Source organism: Thermobia domestica, chromosome 5 (genome assembly GCF_964235325.1).
Source record: "Thermobia domestica chromosome 5, izTheDome1.hap1.1, whole genome shotgun sequence".
In the NCBI taxonomy this organism is placed as follows: Eukaryota; Metazoa; Arthropoda; class Insecta; order Zygentoma; family Lepismatidae; genus Thermobia; species Thermobia domestica.
In genome coordinates, this window is record NC_137458.1 from 321,418,878 (window position 1) to 321,432,603 (window position 13,726).

At 37.3% G+C, this 13,726-nt stretch overlaps 1 protein-coding gene across 2 annotated transcripts in view; it reads left to right on the forward strand.

The window, feature by feature from the left end:
• Mtp (microsomal triacylglycerol transfer protein) overlaps positions 1-13,726 on the forward strand; it is a 159,221-nt gene that overhangs the window by 13,995 nt on the left and 131,500 nt on the right. The window lies entirely within an intron of this gene.

Consider the following 13,726-nt stretch of genomic DNA (forward strand, 5'->3'; position numbering starts at 1 on the left):
GTTCTTTTGTCCCCATCATTTCTAACACCCTTTCGTTCGTTTTCCGCTCGACCAAGCTAATTCTCTCCATTCTTATCCACATCCATATATCTTAGACTTCCATCTTTTTCATCGCTTTTCCGTAATGTCCATGTTTCTTGATCATAAAGTACAATAATCAACACGAAGCATTTTGTGGGTCTTTTTCTCAGCTCTTCATTCAATGACCACAAAATAGACGTTTCTTCTTCCTAAATGTTCCTTTCGCCATTCCTATAGTTGCTTTTATTTTACGTTCGCACTTTATATCTAACTAAAAACTAACTAACTAAGTCTATGGCCTATCGAACCTGGAGGTTCAATGCCGCGTTCACAAAAACTATCCACTGACTTCTATCCTTAGCTAACTGCATCCAGTTTCTACTTTGTATTTCAATCTCTGCGAGATCCATCTTAATATTGTCCTCCCATCTGCGCCTAGGTCTTCCTAATGGTCGTTTTCCGATTAGTCTTCCAGTCAAGACTTTGAAAGCATCTCTACTGTCTTCCATTCTAACTACATGACCCGCCCACCTAAGCCTCCTACACTTGACGACCCTAACAATGTTGGGTAAACCGTATAACTTATGTAGTTCCTCGTTATGAAGTTTCCGCCATTCCCCATTCCCGTTCCTCTTGGGTCCGAATATTCGTCTCAGGATCTTGTTCTCAAATACTTTCAGTCTATATTCTTCCCTCAGAGTAAGTGACCATGTTTCGCAGCCATACAAAACAACAGGCATGATTACCGTTTTGTATATTTTAAGCTTCAAATTCCTCGACAGAATTCGTGACGAGAAGAGATTTTGAACCGAATAATAACACGAATTCCCTGCTTTTAGTCGACATTTAATTTCTTCGTGAATATGATTTTCACTTCATATCATCACTAATAATACTACCTAGATATCGAAAACTAGTCATCTGTTTTCTTCCCTCCTATGTTTGACTTCTGTTTGACACCACCGCTTCGTTACAATCACCATGGCTTTTGTCTTCCTACCATTTACTATCATCCCATATCCTTCACAGTCCTTCCTCAAGTTATATAAAATCTTATTGATTTTCTTTACTGACTCCGCAAAAAGCGCAATATCATATGCAAACACTATACATCTGATCATTTCAGCTTCTACCAAAATATCGTCTTGATTATGTAAGCTCTTTTTCACTATATCTCTTAGATCGGTATTAAATAATGTTTACGAGAGATAACATCCCTGTCGGACTACACTTCCAATTGCACTCTCCTCTTTCATTCCATTCCCTATTCCGACATTTAGTTATTGGTTCATATACGAGTTTCTTATGGACCTTTGGATTCGAACCCAATTTTCTTTAGAACTTGCAATGGTAATTCCCAATTCACGGGTTTAAAAGCCTTTTCAAGATCAATAAATACAATATACACCTCTCTCCCTTTTTTTTAAACCTTTCACTGATTACCCATAATAATCCAATTATATTTCTGGTGCCATTACCTCTCCTAAACCCGAAGTAATTCTCTTCAACCTTTTTTCATTTGTTCTTTGATACAACATTCTGTTCAGCCCTATAGCGTAGACCCACTGACTGACATTCTTGTCCCAATTAAATTGTGTTAAACTGGAGTTAAGTTTGCTATTTCTGAAGTTGATTCTGATTTTAATCTATTTTCTTTTCAGTCCATATATCTTTTTTTTATTACTTAAAAATAAGAAGAAAAAGAAAAACTTGATTATTTTTTGTTTTATATGCTTATCATATGGCTACCACTTTTAAATCTAACTGGGCCGTAAACTTGTTTCTCGGTACGTTACACATTATCCTTATCAAATAAATACAACGCCCCACTTTAAATATCTGTGATGTGTTGGTTTATATTCTTTGATGAAAAGCAATTACGTGTTCCACTATTTTTTTTCTGTTTCAGTGCAAGTTATGCACTTGGATACCCTTGTTTACATACAAACCTCTTTATTATTATTATTTTTTTAAAAAATAATAAGCTAATACTCGTACTAATTGTATTATGTAATCCGAAAAGAGTTTATCTGGGAAAATCTAACTTTGGTCAGGATATTAAAAAAAAAATAAATAAATAAATAAAAACATATTCCAGTTACACAACGGAAGAAAGTGATTGAAGTAACATTAAAAAAGAAACTGCTGAAAACTTAAATATGAGTCTTTCTTTGTCTCTGAGAATGAAATGAAATCTTTCAGTTTAACGTCCCACGTTTATGCCTTTAGGCTAAGGGAGACGATGATTAAGGCAACTGTATGATGGTGGAAGAATTGGTGGAATGAAAAGTGGGAGGAAACGGGAGTACTTTGAGAAAACCTGCGGACACGTTGTCTACCACAAACTTCCTTGGCCGCGGCTCGAACCACCGATCCTATGCACCAGAGATAAGCGTTGTACCTTTGAGCCATCTTGCCCCCTGTCTCTGAGAATGAGTCGATGGGCCACTATGCTAAATGTCCTTGCTCTCATTCTTAAAATTAAATCATGTAATGATGTGGTTTTAATTATGAACCGAACTATTATCAGGAGTTTTCAGAAAATTGCGTCTAAAGAAAACTTCTCTCAAAGAATAAACTTACCCTTAATAGATTTTTTCGTGATATGTGATTTTCGTCGTAATTTGTGGATATTAATTAAGTATTTCTTTTATGAGATAAGAACAAAATTGAAGTAGTCAGTTTTAAAAGAAAAATTGTCCGTACCCTCTTCCTGGAGATTGTTATTAAAAACTTCAATGTAACGAGACAGATAGTTATATAAAAAAAATCTTCTGATATCTAGAGGCCATGAAAAGATATAAATAAGTTGAAATCTCAAATTAGACTTCTTAAAATGTATTTATTTTTACGATCATCATACTTCGTCCTCTACTACTAGCTTGAAATCTCGTATTGATGAGTCCTTTTCGATTTTCAACATTCAATTGGTTTATTTAAAAATGAAATGTTTAAGTTTTACGTCCCGCGATGATGAGAAATGAATGAAATGGTGGAATGAAGAAAGTGGGAGGAAACGGAACAACCAACGCACACGGTATTTGTCCACTATAAAGCCTACTTGGCGCAGCTGGGATCGAACCAAGGACCCCATGCACCAGAGGTGAACGCTGTACCACTAAGCCATCGCGGCTCTGATTTCTTTAATTTATATTTTGATGGTTTACCTTTTATAACAGACACAGACTGTTAATACTAGCATTCTCGAAATAATACCAGTTCCTGCCTATTAGTAGGATAACATACTCGTAATGGTATTGAACTATAGTCCATAAAGAGCAGTTAATCATAAAATAGCCATGTTGGTTATGAACCCTTCGCTCGAGCACGAAGAAGGTCCATAGAAGAGAAAAAAAATATGGTAATCGTCAAAAAAATCGAATTCAGAATTTCTACGAGTTTACATGTTCCATGGCCTGTATAGTGCCGAGAAAGTTACTTTTTGAATTCCTGCCCACTTTTTCTTCCTTCCATCCATCTGTTCATTAAAGCTTCCGTCAATAATTCTCAGTTCACTAAGTCGAAACGATTTTCTAGATCAATAAACACAACATCCTTAACTCTTTTGCCGATTAGTCTTACTGGTGAAAAATTATTGACATATGATGTGGTCTTACTTCTCCTAACCCTTTCTTTCAGTCCTGAACAATTTTCTTTGAGTTTTGAATTTCTTTTCAGGATTTTCTCTTCAGAATCAGTAATTATATATATTTTCATGTAATAATGGGAAAACAAAGATCGACAATACCATTGTCTCAGCATTAAAATTGATTTTTTTAAACCTAAAAATTCCCCAGCCAAAAAAGTTGCGGAAAAACTTCATTCTTTTTAAAATCATTTTTTGTTCCGAGCCGTTGCATTCCTACAATGATCTACTGTTTTTTTTTGGGGGGGGGACGGAGTGGGTAGAAGTATATTTTATGTCTGTATTGGAAAGTTGAAGGGCATTTATTAACTAACAGTGGAGCTTTTCTTTGTTGTTAGAACAACGGAAAGAACATAAGCTGTATATAATCTGCCACTAGAGGGTTTCACCCTTTCTTTGGGTTGGGGTTTGGGAGCACAGTGGCGGATCTAGCCGGGGCCTAGGCTCCCATTTTTCTGAGTGGGAAAAAAATAAGTTTGAAGTTTATAGTAAACTCATGATATACCAATCATAGCCATTCTGGCTGCCTCCCACTCCAGTTTTTACTTTCTAAATCCGCCTTTGTGGGAGCATCAATTATTCTCTATTAAAGTCATGGGTGGCCAAGAAGCTATGAAAGAAATCATCTGAGGAATTAGAGAAAATTAATAAAACTTAAATTTACGCTAGTAGCCGTGAAAGATAGCTTTTGACTGCAGAAGGATCCTTCAGAGACTAAAAGATCCTTACAACAAACTTTATGTACATTTTTTTTTTTTTTTGTTTAATTGTATTGTCGTATTCATTAATCTTAATTATTCACTGATAAAAAAAGGATGTCTGGGTTTTAAATTAAAATAAATATAAATGGATGCAATCGATTTATACAATATCATGCAAATTTATTTAATTAAAGATAAGATATTGCATCATTATGTCAATAGCTTGGTTGTTCAGTGTTCTATTAATTTTAAAGACATCCATTGTAAAACACTGAATTTTTCCAGTGTTTGCTACTTGCATCTTGGATGAGCCGAGGTGGCTCAGTGATAGAGCGTTCACCTCTGGTGCATGGGTTCCTTGGTTCGATCCCAACTCGCACCAAGTGAGTTTTGTGATGGACAAACACCATGTGCGTGGCCTTTCTCGAGGTTCTCCCGTTTCCTCCCACTTTCTTCATTCCACCATTTCATTCATTTCTCATCATCACCGTCTCCTTAGGCCCACCCGGAATAACCGCGGGACGTAAAACTTAAAGTTTTCATTTCATTTCATTTGTATATTGGATCTGTGGGTTGGCAACGCTGATCTGTGTTCTGTATGGCATAAGGCAATCACGACAGAAACTAGATAATTACAAACGTAATTATCTTTTTTTCTGTGTTTTCATGTGTAAGTTCACTTTTCCTTCAGTCATATAATATGACTGAGATTGCACAGTACTACTACATCCGGTTGAGTTTGGAGATCGTTACAAAGTCGTGAGATCCATCCATTTGGAACTCCTAAAGAAAAGGAGCTATTTATGTCCTAATGAAATTCTTAACAAGTTATAGTGAAGAATGAAAAATGAAAAGAATATAGGCCTAACATATCGTTATCCGATTACAATCTGACGTGTTGCTTGTTTCATGGTTAGCTAGTCTGTTCTGTGTTCCTTCCCAATTGCTTTATTGTGTTAATTAATAAATCTACTTCAGAAGAACAGAAGTTGTTAGGTCTCCATTATATATACAGCAACTGTTCACTATTTTAATTGCTCAAAGGCGGCTTCCATGGCCGAGTGATATGCCGGAGGACATAGCCAAGCAGTCTGAGGTGTTCGGGTGCAGATCGCAAGGCATAATTTGTCGTAGGTTCAAGTCCCACTAAAAATCATAGGCATTTTCTACTACCCTTCATGTTTCTGTGTTCATGTCCCTGTCAGATTGGATACCTAAAATTTCGCATAAAGTTGACCTTAAGAAAGACAATGAGGTGGGCGAATTTCTTAAATAAATATGTGAAAATGTCATGTATCGATCATATGACCTCACTGTCAAGTTCGAATCCCATTCCGGTTATGAGTATTTTGGTATTCTTTCGTCATGTGAATTCTGCTTAATACAATTCATCATCATCATCATCATAGGTATTCTGCCATTATTGGCAGATCGCATGCTGCAACTAATAAGCTTCCATGCTTCAGGGTCTTTCGCTAACTTCTTTGTTTTCACGGACGATTTCTCTAGTATATCATCAATTAATTGTAGTCTCCTTCGCCCCGTCCCTCTTTTTCCTGCGACCATACCATCTAAAACGTCCCTCATGATACAGTTTCGTCTTATCCAACCAGCTTCTCTTTTTCTTCTTAATAATATCTATTTTTTTCTTTTCTCCCCTTCCACTTCTAACACCTTCTCATTGGTTTTCCGCTTGATCCAGCTATACCCTGGCCGGTGAACGATGATTTCTGACAGCTTTGCACAAGGCCATGGCGAGCAAGCAGAAGACAGCAGGTCAACCAACCTTAGGCTCAGAACTTGTCGTGTTTCCATGGCAACTACCGCACATTGCCGAAGTTTCACTCACTCACTCCCATCCTCAACGAGGAAGCAAACGATTCTCCCCTTGCGCGAGAAGCACATGGCAACATCGCACTCCTCAGTCGTCCTCGCGAGCTGAGCTGTCAGAATTCATCGTTCGCCGGCCAGGATATAATTGGCTTCATTTTTATCCATACCCACATTTCAAAAGCTGCTAGTCTTTTCTCATCATTTTCGCGTAATGTCCATGTTTCTGACTCATACAGTATAATACTTCACACAAAGTATTTTATGAGTCTTTTTCTCAATTCTTCATTCAAGGTCCCACAAAATAGTCTTTTCTTCCTCCTAAAGGCTTCTTTCGTCATTCCTACCGTTGCTTTAATTTCACATTGACATTTCATATCATTACTAATAATACTATCCAGGTATAAAAGACTAGTCACCTGTTCTATTTTCTCCCCTCCTATTTCTATATTTGACACCGTCTGCTTCGTTCGAATCACCATATCTTTTGTCTTTCTAACATATATTTTCATCCCATATTCTTCACAGCCCTTCCACAAGTTTTCTAACATCTTATTAATTTTCTCTTCAGATTCTGTAATAAGCGCCATATCATCTGCAACCCAATTAGCCAAACATTATTACACAACAAATAAACAGATGTAAGGATTACGAATCAGAGATGCGTAGGTCAACGAAAACTTGGCCCACGACCTACTGATTCACCACCCATCGTGACCAACCACGACTCACCGTGACCCACCATCAACCATGACCCACTCTGACTACCCACCCACCATGACCCACTCCAACCCACTACCCACCATGAACCATTATGACCCACTATGATACTTTCCGATTCACAAAAACCTGTTGGTCACGTTCTGTTGACCTACGACCCACTGGCCCACTCACAAATCTTGACCCAAGACCCGCTTCATATGCCTTTCGAACTGAGGGAAAACCTGAGCTTAAGTTGCCGGCCACCAGATACGAACCTGAGACCTCTCGATTAGGGTAGCCCAAAAGACGAGACAGAACTCTTCTAATAGTAACAGACATAAATTCCGAGAAGATTTAGGATTTAGGAATTAGATTTCTGAGCTTTCGGCATCTAAGGCCATTTAGCCCGTCACGTATGAGGGAGGACATCCCTCGGCGATCATACTATCAAGGGAAAGGGAAGAAAGAAAGGATTGGAGAAGGAAGGAAGCAGCCTGGGACCTATAAGTTAGGTACCACCCCAGTATTTGCTGGTGTGAATGAGGAAAACCCAGGAAAACCTCATTCAGAATGGCTGGCCTGAGAAAGCGTTTTCCACTTGTTCGACCGACTGCAATTCCGAGAAGAAACGACCATTTTTACGACTCCATTTTGAGACGAGTCATGAACAGTCTCCTTTTCAATTCTCATCTCGCAAGCAACCCTGCATCTGATATCGAAGCAAGAATGGTAACCTTTAGCTTATGCTTCATCAGTAAACTTTGCTGTTCAACTTTAAGTAAATTCCATAAGAGACAATGCCAGGCCCTCATCCGGGGGTTCCAGGGGGCTGCCCCCCCCCTAAATTTTTACTGACCCCTTAAACTTTTCACGATAGGCTTGCAAATGAACTTAATACGATGATGAAGTATAATACGCTTGGATCGGACCCCCCTAACTTCTACCTCCTCCACCTACATGTTTGGGCTGGCTACCGGCCCGAACAATGCCCAACTTATAACAACTTTCACTGTATATTAGAAGTTGAGAAATATGCCAAAAGCTCTCATAGTATAACAATTAATATCTATATGAGTACGGTAGCTGAAATATTCTCATAATTAAGCATGCGATGATTTTGACCTCTGCGTGTTGCTTAGTCAGTAAAAGAACAAATGGCCTTCAAATGTGTTGAAAGGTCTCCTAGGAAGAGAATATGTGTACTGTTTCCCTATTGTTTACATAAACAACTTATTAAATAAAGTACGGGAAAACGAAGTTCAAAAATGCAGCTTTGCTCGTGCAGTTGGAGGTGTATATGAACAGGAACAGGAGTTATCAGTTAGTGGAAGTGGATTTCCGTGCGTAGAAAATAGAGTGCATGATATTAGTGGAAGATTCTTTGATCTTTACCGAAGAAAAGACCACCAATGTTGTACTCACATCATAAGTATATTAACTACACTATTTACACCTTATTCTATCTATGCCATTTCCTCTGTGTTCTAAAAGGTAAGGTTTAATACTTATATTTTAGGTTAATATTCTTCAATCTGAGTATGAATGGATAATTAACATGAGTTATAATTAAGGCGCTCAGTATCAAAATCTGCCACATCTGTTTCGCTTAGTTTCGAGTAATCTCGCAAAACGTGCAGTGAAGCTCCATATACACACGTACAAAGTCCCATATTTAAACTAGTTTTTTAGTATGAAATATTAAGCTTTTAAACCGAAATTCAGTTAGACTATATATCGCTTGTTCTATGCTTGATCTAAAGGAATTCCATGGAAACATAATTTTGTTTTTAAAAAAATTGGATTTGGAGGCTTTTGATTCTAGGCGCCTCAATTATAAATTAACTAGTAGAAATGTCCTTTCTTTACCCGGAAAAAATAAAATTTATCTATCTATCTATAATATTAATCCTAAATTTTTATAAGGTCCTTATTTTTTGATTTCCGAATTTCTTCGGACGAAGCCCCTAAAATAGTTCCATATGGAACCAAATAAAGCCAGGAGAAAAATTAGCTCAATTGAATAATATTAAATGGTGCCTCAAGCGACCTAAAGTTTTGAATCCGATTACAATACATAGTATATGGGAAAAATCTGGAATAAACTCTTATAATTTAGAAACGGCTTAAGGGAATGCAAAAATGCCCTGGATAATGGAACTAGAAGAAAAGACACACCTAATTTTGTATAGTATTCTCATGGCGGCCACCTTGAAGTCCGCCATCTTGGATTCAGATCAAAATTTTTAAATAGGAAGAGGATCATGTGACATATCGTTTTGAGGTAGCGTTTCGCCAGAAGCACAAATCTGGCACTATTTTAAAGATAGTTGCACAGGACAACAAGAAACAATTTCAAAGTGCCTTAGTTCTGCATTAGGACGAGAAACCACTGTCGAATTTGACTGACAGAGAGACTGTCGACAGGTTATCAATAATTATACAGGAGATGGCCGTGAGAGGCTAATTGGTGTTCTCATTTTGTCATCATGAGGAGAACATATTGCTTCTACTATAGTTTATTCGCTTGAAGAATGGAACTTGGTAAAGTTCCTGCAGGCAGTTTGTGTCTCTGCAATACGGGGCATGTCAACGGTGCTTGCATTCTGCTAGAGCAGAAGCTACAAAAAATATTCTATACCTTCCTTGTAGACGCCACATTTATGAATTGGTTTTAAAATGTGTATCTTATAAATGTTGTGTTTCGTTTGCATCTGGACCAGACGTTTCCCTATTTAAGCGTTTTCAGAACGAGTGGCCTAAATAGATTGCACTAACTTTATCCCAGGAATTGATGATGATGTACGGAACAATATTTCCGATGTAAGAAATGGTAGCGTTAAATTTTTATCAAACTTGTAGAAGCAGGAATGCAGAAAAGATAACAGAAAATTTTTGGAATTGACCATCATATTCTTAGGTAGCATTCCTCCTCGAGGCGTTTTCTTTCGTTTGCCTGGAACAATTCATCTTGCAAGCAATCTACTGTTTAAAAATATTTCTCTTTCGCGAACAATTTCGTTTAACGAAGCAAATAAAAACGGGCCTTCGGAAAGTATGCATTTTTCTTATACGACTATATGTGCATGTGCAAATGGTGATTTAAACATCCCATTCTCCACTACAAGACCTGCAAGTTTTGAAAGGTTTGTTCAGTTATAGACAAATAGATGTTGAACTACCTGAAGTGGCTCTTTCAAAATTTTCTCGCCATCTCTGGTACTTGACGGAATAACATGTAACATTGGAATTTTTTGATGATGAAGTTAGCATAATGAAAAAAAAAAAAAAAAAAAAAAAAGTTGAAAGAATTAAAACTGTAAGGGAAAACCGTGAAGCAGTAAAGAGGCTTGACGCAAGAGGTGATACCATAGAAATTCTTGTGAAAAGAGAAATCAGTGATTTTGTTACAACAAACAAACAAATTTTCCTCGAGAGATTTAAAATACGCAAAGGGTTTCTTGAATATGGTCCGATTTCATGGTCAAATAACAGTGACTATCTTCAAGGAAAGACAATAGTTAAATTTATCCACGTAACAAGATGCAGCAGAAAGGGAAGTGAAACTAATAGAAGATTACAACAACGTTCTTACTAAAAATGATTAGCGTACACAATTTCTTTTTCAGACAGTGAAGATCCACAGACAATCTCTTTCTAGATGTGGCAGAAGTGAACTATGTAGCAAATAAGATCGAAAACTTACCATAAAGCTACATAAATAAGGGATATTTCAATTTCCTATGAGTTATAATTTTTCTTTTTCCTCATAATGGTCTATGAATCATCTTGATGGAAAAACTTATTTGTAGTTCATAGCGAAACAAAGATTTAACTTTCTCTAGCATTGTGTTTCAGTTTATGTTAAAGACTTAGGAAATTCTTACAAATCTTTTGGTCCGTTACTACAATAAAATAACATTACATCGAAGCTTTTCGTTTGTGTGTGTGTGTGTTCGGAATAACGTGTGATGTGATGTATTTCGTCACAGTATATTTCACGTTTTTTTCACTTATAAGCATGAAAGAAAACATCGCAGCATGCGTTTTCCCGAGTACGAAAAACCGTGCTGTTGACGATCCTTAACATTTCCGACATCGTGGTAAAGGATTCCGTGTTCATTGCTATCAAGGCTTATCGTTTGCCTACTTTGGACCAATCATAAAGTCAGAGCATATCTCAAAATTCGGTTGATGGCATGTCTGGGAATTTCACCCTGCAGGGAATAATCTGTATACTCATTGAACATTAATGAAATATGCATTTTTGGATTGCGTATTTCATGTCACGCCCTCCCCCATTACGAAATCCTGTCTAAACGAACAAATATATGTTGCCAGTGCAATAGTTTAGAATGATCGAGCCCCAGGTGTGATAACCACAGTATTTCGTCACGGACCCCCCTATTGCGAAATCCTGGCTACGTGCATCTGTATATATAATTAATGCCTCCAAATTCATCCTTAAACATGTCATTTTATAGAGGACATCTATGGACTGATGATGCCTACGTTATATGTTTGTCCCCTACATAAATAACTTCCTTAAACATCGCTCTTCCTTTCTGAGTTAACAGTTTTTTTTTCTCGTAAATTTTCTAAAAGGTGGCCTTCATATTCTTAATCTACACCTAAAGTTACCCTATAATACGAACTACAGTTTGTCTGCACAAATTCAGAGTCAGTTCATGAAAGTATTCTATGCACACACACACACACACACACACACAAAAAAAAAAAAAAAAAAAGCACGTTTCTACATAATCACAAAGTAATCTGCAAAGATCTTGTCTTTGAGTTTGTTACAATGTGTGACGCAAGGCAAAAGAAAATTTTCCAAAATAAACCCTGCTTTTCCTTGGTTTTGAGCACTTTTTATTAATTTTTTTCTTCCATTTTATATATGTGCATATGTATTTTCCTCCAGAATTTTGCGCTCCCTTACTTCGGCGCCCGGGCCGTCGTCCTGCTCGCCCCTCCCCCCACGGCACGACACTGCTAAAAGCAAAGCTTGTACAATTGAAAATATTACAATGGTTATTGAGTTCATGTCTAGAGATCATAAGATGCTTCCAAGGAAGTTTTCTGATATTTTATTGCGACATATCCACGCTCGCTTGTCTTTTTCTGTTAGCTATGCTTCAAACTTTTGACCTTGTTGAAGTTGTCAAATCTGAGAACCCACAAAGAGACCATCTTGAACTTTTACATTTGATAAAGAACGAAATTTGTAAGCAGAATACACAAACTCTCTGCCTATTGGACACATTGCCTTTACAAATTATGTTTAATTAGATCCAGATTAATGTAAAGAATACAAAAAAGTATAAATTCACGAAATCTGGTTTTCTCATTGCACATTTTTAAACTACTGTACTCATGGGCATCCGAAGGGGAGGGAAGTATGCCCCTCCCACCGACTCCAGCTCACGAAATGTATAGATAATATTGCAAACCACGTATTAAATACCAGACGTAATATTAGCAACCATGGAGTTGACCCCCTAGAAAATTTTCTTCTAGGCCCCTGACTGTACTGATACTACTTACTTGTAAACATACTGAATTTAAACAAGAAAAAGAAAATTTATAAAAATATTATTGATACACATTTACATTGATTTTGTATCTCCAAAGAATGCAAATTAATCTATTTTCTTTCATACAAATCGATGTTTTATCACTGTAACTTTAACATCCCATATTATCTGGATGGTAATGTTAGCACCTAAAAAAGAATCAGAAATGCAAATGTAATGTTACCAACTCTGTGCAGAAATTACTATATTTACTGCAAATAATGATGAGTGATATCATTAATATGTTTCAAATTATAATTACTGGAGCTGCTGAAATTACTGGAAAACGCTGGAAAACTATCCTTAACGACTAAAGTCTGATTTCAGATTTGAATTTACTACTGTAAAATCCTTTAGAATTACTGATTTTCATCCCAGAAATAGAGAGAACCGTAGAGCGTTGGACTCAACGTCGATCCCGGGTTCGATTCCCGGACGGTCTTTCCCAATTTTAGGCGTCCACCGAACGTCGTGAGGCAAACTGGGGAGTCATATGAAAACAAGACGTGATCGCCACTTGTCTAGAAAGCTCCTGATGTGACTGTTAGGGACCATATGAGCACGCTGACACGTGCTCTCCGCTTTGCTAGACGTAGTTCAGCATGTTACTAGCAGATGGCGCTGGAGTCTCACAAATGGGTCGTTACCAAGGATGCTGTAAAATAGAGGATCTGCCCATTCAACAAAATCGTAAAGCCATACGTCACAGCTTCACCACACCTAGTCTGTCCACTCCGCGCCAATAAGATCGCAATGTTTCGTGCCAACAATCATGGCGGAAACGAGAGTAGCCAATCAGACATGCCGACTCAGACGATGCTCGGTTGTTTTTTTTTTTTTTTTGGCTTCATTGAGTTCATATGATGAAGATACGTACGGGCTAATCCTCTGTTTTATAACATCCTTGATCATTACATCATGTGGTTTGGTTCTTGGATTTGGTATCCCAGAAATAGAACTTTCATAACAGAGTGTTACTGATGAATGAAAGTGAATTATCATGGAAGAACTGATGGAACAAAAATGGGAGATAAAACTGGAAAACTCCCGAGAAAACATTTGAACACGATGTTATCCACTATAAATCACATGGCCGATTTGATCGAACTAAGATCTTCTGTTGCCTGCGATGAGCACTCTATTATTGGAACACCTTGATTAAATAAATCGTCAGCGATTAACTTACGGAATGCTGAACATCTGAAAGATATTGATCACTTTGTTTCTTAAGGCCAAAAGCAACTTTTATT